Source organism: Trematomus bernacchii, unplaced genomic scaffold (assembly GCF_902827165.1).
Source record: "Trematomus bernacchii unplaced genomic scaffold, fTreBer1.1, whole genome shotgun sequence".
In the NCBI taxonomy this organism is placed as follows: Eukaryota; Metazoa; Chordata; class Actinopteri; order Perciformes; family Nototheniidae; genus Trematomus; species Trematomus bernacchii.
Window position 1 is genome coordinate 625,041 of NW_022987606.1, and position 7,262 is coordinate 632,302.

The window sequence follows — 7,262 nt, forward strand, 5'->3', positions numbered from 1 at the left end:
ACATGGTGTACTTCTACTGCACTACAGTTCAGAGGTACATGGTGTACTTCTACTCCTCTACAGTTCAGAGGTACATGGTGTACTTCTACTCCACTACAGTTCAGAGGTACATGGTGTACTTCTACTGCACTGCAGTTCAGAGGTACATGGTGTACTTCTACTCCACTACAGTTCAGAGGTACATGGTGTACTTCTACTGCACTGCAGTTCAGAGGTACATGGTGTACTTCTACTGCACTGCAGTTCAGAGGTACATGGTGTACTTCTACTCCACTACAGTTCAGAGGTACATGGTGTACTTCTACTGCACTGCAGTTCAGAGGTACATGGTGTACTTCTACTCCACTACAGTTCAGAGGTACATGGTGTACTTCTACTGCACTGCAGTTCAGAGGTACGTGGTGTACTTCTACTCCTCTACAGTTCAGAGGTACATGGTGTACTTCTACTCCACTACAGTTCAGAGGTACATGGTGTACTTCTACTCCACTACAGTTCAGAGGTACATGGTGTACTTCTACTCCACTACAGTTCAGAGGTACATGGTGTACTTCTACTCCACTACAGTTCAGAGGTACATGGTGTACTTCTACTGCACTGCAGTTCAGAGGTACATGGTGTACTTCTACTGCACTACAGTTCAGAGGTACATGGTGTACTTCTACTCCACTACAGTTCAGAGGTACATGGTGTAATTCTACTCCACTACAGTTCAGAGGTACATGGTGTACTTCTATTCCACTACAGTTCAGAGGTACATGGTGTACTTCTACTGCACTACAGTTCAGAGGTACATGGTGTACTTCTATTCCACTACAGTTCAGAGGTACATGGTGTACTTCTACTGCACTGTAGTTCAGAGGTACATGGTGTACTTATACTGCACTACAGTTCAGAGGTACATGGTGTACTTCTACTCCACTACAGTTCAGAGGTACATGGTGTACTTCTACTGCACTACAGTTCAGAGGTACATGGTGTACTTCTACTCCACTACAGTTCAGAGGTACATGGTGTACTTCTACTCCACTACAGTTCAGAGGTACATGGTGTACTTCTACTCCACTACAGTTCAGAGGTACATGGTGTACTTCTACTGCACTACAGTTCAGAGGTACATGGTGTACTTCTACTCCACTACAGTTCAGAGGTACATGGTGTACTTCTACTCCTCTACAGTTCAGAGGTACGTGGTGTACTTCTACTGCACTACAGTTCAGAGGTACATGGTGTACTTCTACTGCACTACAGTTCAGAGGTACGTGGTGTACTTCTACTCCACTACAGTTCAGAGGTACATGTTGTACTTCTACTGCACTGCAGTTCAGAGGTACATGGTGTACTTCTACTCCACTACAGTTCAGAGGTACATGGTGTACTTCTACTGCACTGCAGTTCAGAGGTACATGGTGTACTTCTACTGCACTGCAGTTCAGAGGTACATGGTGTACTTCTACTCCACTACAGTTCAGAGGTACATGGTGTACTTCTACTCCACTACAGTTCAGAGGTACATGGTGTACTTCTACTGCACTGCAGTTCAGAGGTACATGGTGTACTTCTATTCCACTACAGTTCAGAGGTACATGGTGTACTTCTACTGCACTGCAGTTCAGAGGTACATGGTGTACTTCTACTCCACTACAGTTCAGAGGTACATGGTGTACTTCTACTCCACTACAGTTCAGAGGTACATGGTGTACTTCTACTGCACTGCAGTTCAGAGGTACATGGTGTACTTCTACTCCACTACAGTTCAGAGGTACATGGTGTACTTCTACTCCACTACAGTTCAGAGGTACATGGTGTACTTCTACTGCACTACAGTTCAGAGGTACATGGTGTACTTCTACTCCACTACAGTTCAGAGGTACGTGGTGTACTTCTACTCCTCTACAGTTCAGAGGTACATGGTGTACTTCTACTGCACTACAGTTCAGAGGTACATGGTGTACTTCTACTGCACTGCAGTTCAGAGGTACATGGTGTACTTCTACTCCACTACAGTTCAGAGGTACATGGTGTACTTCTACTCCACTACAGTTCAGAGGTACATGGTGTACTTCTACTCCACTACAGTTCAGAGGTACATGGTGTACTTCTACTGCACTACAGTTCAGAGGTACATGGTGTACTTCTACTCCACTACAGTTCAGAGGTACGTGGTGTACTTCTACTCCTCTACAGTTCAGAGGTACATGGTGTACTTCTACTCCACTACAGTTCAGAGGTACATGGTGTACTTGTACTCCACTACATGTATTTAAAGGTGGGGTAGGTAATTTACTTCAGAAACACTTTTTGTTATAATCCATGGAATGCTCTTAACATCCCGATAGCAATGAATACATTAAATGCTTTGACAATAAATATATAGAAATATCTCATCTGTGGAAGCCGTGGTACTGTAAAAAGCACGACCAATCATTTTGGCCGGCTAAAATAACTGGATGGCCTACCTGCCTGTCAGCCTTCCATCTCGTGCACAAACTTATCTCGTGCCCTCATTGGTCATGTGCGCGTACGTGTGTGTTGGTGCCTTGTAAGGAAGTCTGAAGGAAGGGGCAGATTTTTTTCGGCTGCGTACTTTCAAATTCTACTGCACTCGAGCTGGTTTCTCCATTCTTACCTACCCTACCTTTAATACCTTTAGTTACTTCACAGATCTGGATGAATGATGTGAAATATAATCAAGTGTTAAATCAGACTTTAGTTCCACCTGGAGTAAATTCACAAGCTACCCTGCAGTATACAAAGTCCTTCAAACTAGCTGCACCTTTACCAGCTTTGAGAACACTTTCATGATCAATCATTATAAAACATATCATATATATTATTCTGAAATGGACCAATCTGCACAATGACTACTTTTACTGTCACTACTTTCACTATATTTTGATGATAATACTTTTACTTGAGGAACATTTTGAATGCAGGACTTTTACTGTAACAGAGTATTCCTACACTCTGGTACTTCTACTTTTACTCAAGTACAAGATCTGAGTACTTCTACTTTTACTCAAGTACAAGATCTCAGTACTTCTACTTTTACTCAAGTACAATATCTGAGTACTTCTACTTTTACTCAAGTACACGATCGGAGTACTTCTACTTTTACTCAAGTACAAGATCTGAGTACTTCTCCCACCTCTGCGCACCTGGTGTGATAACGTTACTCGTAATTGGGGCAACAGAGCCACAAGTTAAGGAAGTCGAAAATTGTGCATTTCTCCGACTGAATATGACGCCTTTTGGCCGGCTGTTTGGACAGACTACTCTACTCGTGTCAACGCGCTTACGCGTAAACACTAATGGCAAACGAAACGAGCTTTGTCCACATCGAGCCTTGTAGAGTTTCTCTATACTCTCTGAACGCTCCGTCCCCGGCAGATCTGTCTGCCGCTGCAGCTTGTCTGTGAGGCCCCGCCCCCCGCACACAGAGAGACAGGGAGATCGCTCTTCTGGAGTGAAGAGAGCGGAAATAATGATATTACAAGTTAGAAACGTATTTTGCATTTTGACAGATAAGACGGCCTGCATTTTGAATGTCCGATAGTCCACCATTAACACCTTAGTCCCGTCTCGTCTCGTAAACGAAAACAAAATATACATTTCGTCATAATCAACTTTTATAACTTGTATGAACATTTTAAGACGGAGTTTTAACGGACTCACCTCTCAGCGAAGAGCCGCACGCGCACGCACTGACAGGAGTGACCACCGGACAACAACGTAACACGTCACACGTTGAGACACAAACCGAAAGTAGATAAAACAACATAAAATATGAAATTAATCAGATGAAATGTTTTTGGTTTAATTAAAAACTAATCCTTTGACATGGCTAACAAAAACACATTTCAGCTATTAGCTAATAATAATAATTAAAGACCAATAATATATACATTATTCTGAAACTGGTCAACATAATAAATCATAATTGATTTTCTCTGTATAGTTATTTGTCATATTATTGTACTTCATTTTTTACACAAATATATGTTTGGTAAACATTTCATTCAACTTTTTAATGTTGTAAAAGTTTATTTTTATTTAATATTTGCTCCTTTTTTTATGAACTATTTCCTTTATGTCCTTAATGACTTGGCTTAGGCCTTTTATTGATTCACCAGAACTCTCTATGGTATCTTTGAAGTGAATAAATCTGCACTTTCCTTGTTGTTCAGAGCAGCGTTTCCGCAAGGGGGGCGTCTTGCCATCATTTGACGGAACGCCCTGAACTCGAGCCGAGGGCGTCCAAAAATATTAATAATTAGAGAGAAGATCGAGAGTTTTTATCGCTTGAAATAACGAAAAGGAAAAAGGACAAGGACATCCCTCTGTTGGAGGGGCAAAGGAGTCTGGTGGGATTATTTTTCGGAGTATTGAAGATCATTTCCCCGACATCGGCGGTGCCTGCTACAGGACAACACGGAACGTGCGCTCTCGGGGTGGACGCCCTCTCAGCCCTGGTCTGGCGGAAACACTGGTTCAGAGTTTACAGGTACAGTGTTAGAGCAGTGATTCTCAAATGGGGGTACGCGGACCCCTAGGGGTACGTGGGGGTACTGCAGGGGGTACGCGAGAGAAAACAATAAAAAAGGTTAATACAAAAAATGCTTTTTTGCTTATGCTTGGTACAACTTGTATTTGCCGTACTCGCCATTAACTGTTATTGCTCAGGTTATTCTCGCCCCCCTCCGACGTAAGTGTGAAGTATTGGTACTTCGGCAGCCGAATGAGGCCAGCAAGAACCGGTTTTCGGTACTAGAGGCATCGTATGCGGCATCACTGCTCATCGCTAAAGCCAAAAAGCCGTTCACGATCGCTGAGGACCTGTTACTCCCAGCTGCTGTTGTTTTGGCCGAGACGATGCTGGACAGAAGTGCCGCGGAGAAGTTCAAAACGGTGCTTCTAATGACACCGTTTCACGCAGAATAGAACGAATGGGAGCAGATATTGTTGAACAAGTTGTGGGAAAACTTGGCGAAACATTTTCACTCCAGCTTGATGAATCGACCGATGTCAGCGGTAAGGCTCAGCTCATTGCTTTCGTGAGATACGTGGATACTGACGACATTTATGAAAATGTGCTTTTCTGCAAGACCTTAGAGGGGAAAACAACGGGGGAGGACATTTTTAATGTTGTGAATGATTTCTTTATTGAAAACGAGCTGGACTGGAGAAACTGTACCTGTACTGACGGAGCTGCCTCAATGACGTGCCGATTTAAAGGGCTCATGGCACGTATTAGGGATAAAAATCCAGAAGTGCAGTGGAATCACTGTGTCATACACAGGGAAGCACTGGCGGCCAAAAAGCTGAGTCCTGTGTTGCATGACGTTTTGAACAACAGCATCAAAGTTATTAACTTCATAAAGTCAAGGCCACTCAATGCGCGTCTGTTTCACCGCCTTTGCGAGGACATGGGAGCTGAACACACCCAACTACTGCTACACACAGAAGTGCGCTGGCTCTCTCGGGGGAGGATACTGAGCAGGCTGTTGGAGTTACGATCGGAGGTGCACACCTTTCTGTCAGAGCAAGGATCTCCCTATGCCACACTGTTTGAGGACACAGATTGGCTTGCAAAGCTTTGCTATCTGGCAGATATATTCAGCAAATTGAATGAGCTGAATGTGTGCATGCAGGGAAAGAACACCAACATTCTGAACCTGTATGACAAGGTGGGTGGTTTCGTAAAGAAAGCAGAGTTGTGGAAACGGGCATGTACACAGGGGGATCTCACCTGCTTTCCTCAGGTAGATGCTTTCCTCTCCAGTGAGGATGTGCAGAGCGCTCCAGTCAAGTCCATTATAGAGGAACACTTGGCCAACCTGATAGTTAGTTTCAAGTCGTACTTTCCTGACATGGAGGATAAACCTGCACAGCTTGATTGGGTAAGAAACCCATTTCTTCTGTCAGAAGCAAACAGAGAAAAGCTTCCTCTCTGTCACCAGGAAAAACTCTTGGATGTGTCATCTGACCGCGGCCTAAAGATGACATTTGAAAACTCCACTCTCACGCAGTTTTGGGTGTGTGTGAAAAAGGAGCATCCTGAGCTGGGAAAAACAGCTTTGGAGCAGCTACTGCCCTTTGGATCCACATATTTGTGTGAGGCCTCCTTCTCTGCAATGACTCTGATCAAAACAAAGCAGAGAAACAGACTGGGCCTGGAAAAGAGTCTGATCACTGCTGTGTCCTCTCTGCCACCAAGGATGACCAAGATGCTCAGTGAAGGACAAGCACACGTTTTACACTAAATTGAGTGCTAAAGTGCTCTTATTATTACTTGTTAGTGTTATTGCAATTTATAATTTATTTATTATTACAATTGTTTGGTTTTTTTGCCAATGTTTTGACACTAAATTGTATTTTCTATTTTCAAATGCAGTTTAATGCAACTAAAACTCATTAATAGTGTCATTGCAGTGTTATTACGTAGTTTTTATTGTAATTGCACATTTTTGTTACAATGTTTTGTTTTGTTTTTAACCCTTTCATGCATTGTGACTGCTTATTTAATGCTGTTTTCTTGTTTATGCATGGGGTTTTGGATGGTAGCACATCAGGCACCACATTTTATTATAATATTCGTTTATTGTATTTTATAGTTTTTGCATAATATAACATTTTGTTCATTGGTTCGTTAAACATATAATTATTACTTAAAAATCTGTCGTTATGTTCTTTGTTTGTTGTAATTCATGGATGAAGGAGTTCATAAATCACACACTGATGGAACATCACTATATTGTAATTATTTATATAGGCTTTTTCTATCAAAAATGTTCGGGGTCGGTCAGGGGGTACTTGGCTGAGAAAATGTTTCAAAGGGGGTACATTACTGAAAAAAGTTTGAGAAGCACTGTGTTAGAGGACAGGTACAGTGTTAGAGGATAGGGTTAGAGGACAGGTACAGTGTTAGAGGACAGGGTTAGAGGACAGGTACAGTGTTAGAGGACAGGGTTAGAGGACAGGTAGAGAGAAGGAGATGAAGAAGTGATCAGAACGGTGGAGCAGGGTCACAGAAAGGAGAGAGGAGGGAGAGCAGTTTGAGGCGAATTTCGTTTTTAGGTTTGTTGATTTTATAAATTGGTAATTAAATATTAATGAGTTTCCAGGCAGAACTCAGTGTGAGATATTCTGGTGATCAATATGAAGAGAGGAGGTAAATAAAGGTGATCAATATGAAAAGAGGAGGTCAATAAAGGTGATTGTTACGAACCCACTAGGGATGAGTAAGTTAACACACACCAGAT